The sequence below is a fragment of the Limulus polyphemus genome, unplaced genomic scaffold (genome assembly GCF_000517525.1).
Source record: "Limulus polyphemus unplaced genomic scaffold, Limulus_polyphemus-2.1.2 Scaffold1391, whole genome shotgun sequence".
NCBI lineage: Eukaryota > Metazoa > Arthropoda > Merostomata > Xiphosura > Limulidae > Limulus > Limulus polyphemus.
In genome coordinates this window covers 218,289-220,634 of record NW_013667001.1, presented here as the reverse complement: position 1 = coordinate 220,634, position 2,346 = coordinate 218,289, and positions in this window count along the sequence as shown.

Genomic DNA, 2,346 nt, shown 5'->3' with positions numbered 1-2,346 from the left:
TTGTTGTTGTTGGTTTCTTAGCTACACAATGAGCTGTTTGCACTCTGTCTACCGCAGGAAATCGAACACCAGATTTTAGCGATGGAAGTCCGTAACGCTGATCCACTGGGGGGCATCTATTTCAGTTCCAATAAGGTATACACGATAACCTACTTTCATTACATTTCTTACTATCCTGCATACTTTCACTATGAATAACATTTGATTTAAAGAATAAACAACATTCATACCACACCACGATGTCACTTTTATTGAAATTGAATCATATCACTCAGTAACATAAGCTAACCATTGGCTTAATAACTAAATTGAAATAAAAATTTTCGTCATACTTTTAACTTAAAAATAACATATTATTACAGAACTGCATGTTTCTAAATTAAAATTACAATTAAGAACATACTTTTTCGGAATATTCAATATGTTTAGGACCTACTTACAAATAGCAATTTTAGAGCATTTTAAAACTAGTTAAAAATCCGGTAAATTCTACCACTTTTGGGATAAGAACATTTATAAAATACGAAACATCAAAATGAAAAAGAACAACACTGTAGGAGCAGCTGAGAGCTCAAGTAGTAAAGGCAGCACTTTCGTGATGATTGAAAAATATCTAAATCTAGAAGTACTGTTTGTTTTGAATTTCGCGCAAAGCTACACGAGGGCCATCTGCGCTAGCCATCCCTAATTTAGCAGTGTAAGACTAGAGGGAAGGCGGCTAGTCATCACCACCTACCGCCAACTCTTGGGCTACTCTTTTACCAACGAATAGTGTGATTGACTGTCACATAATATACGCCCCCACGGCTGAAAGGGTGAGCATGTTTGGTGTGACGGGGATTCGAACCTGCGACCCTCAGACTGCGAGTCAAGGGCTCTAACCACCTGGCCTTTTTAAAGACTAATATGAGATGTAAACTCCAAGAAGAAACGCAGGCTCAAAATAAAATAATTTCTATTATGTTCAGTCCAATCAAGATTATTTTTTTTTACATAAGATAAATTAATATTTTGTAATAATAGGTAAAGTTTAAAAGTTATTAAGTAGACAAAAAAAACCTATAAAATAGTCGTTGGAAATTCGACAGTTCTTGGAGTTTGCCTTCTATTCAATTCGACTCTACAAGACATCCAAGACTTTTGTAAAGAAAATCCTTGGAGTACATCGCATTGATAACGTTCTTCAACAAATACCACATTACTGTGAATAAAATACTTTTTATATTTGTTAGCAAAACAATCTGTAAGTAGATTTTAAGATTAAGGATAAATTCACTTTAAGATATCTGAAGTATCTGAGGTATCCGGATACATTTACAGTATTCTAATTACTTAACTTGGACAAAAAATGTTTTTACAATCTCCCCCCCCCCCCGATAGTTTATAACGCTAATAATCTGGGTTCGATCCATGCGATGACCACAAAACATTTAACCTATTACACAGCTTTGCGCTAAACAATAACTTTTTTTGGTGTGCACTTGAAATAAGTACTAGTACTTTCTCCTTTTACAAACCAGCCAAATATATTTAATACTGTAGCATCCTCTATTAACTTGTTTTTTACTGGCTCCTCCAAATAATAACCAAAGTTGACTCTCTTTTGAAAGATAAACTCGTAATGGTAATCTTATGACGAAATTTATTTTTGAGATTTCGTCGTATGAACTTCAGTTGTTCAGACATTATTAAAACCTTAACAAGTTACAACAAAACGCTCAAGCCTCCAACTCCTTTGGGATTGAACTTGAAAACAAATAGCACTTAACAATAGTGTGATCAATTTAATAGGTAAGAGTGTAATAAACTTAAGTAAACAAAACTCAACTTTGAATTAGTTCGTTTGAGTTCACTTACTGATTTTAACTATTTTTTACAACTACGATCATTCTCAAGTACTGTTTCAAAGAGAGAAAAAAGATTCTTCCTTACTGTAAAATTTATAACTCGTAAAAAATAAACAAACATAAGAACTGTAATCTTTGAAATAAAAATTTTCACAATACAAGGTTACAAAGGCTGTTGGAAGACACGCACCAAGCCTTTAGTCACAGTATGAGTATGCAAAAAGAATAGAAAAATTAATAAATAAGATTAAACGGGTGCATTTTCAGAGGCTCATTTAGTTTGTTTTTATGAATTTCGCGCCAAGCTACACGAGGGCTATCTACGCTAGCCGTCCCTAATTTTGCAGTGTAAGACTAGAGGGAAGGCAGCTAGTCATCACCACCCACCACCAACTCTTGGGCTACTCTTTTACCAACGAATAGTGGGATTGACCGTCACATTATGACGCCCCCACAGCTGAAGGGGCGAGCATGTTTGGTGTGACGAGGATTCGAACCC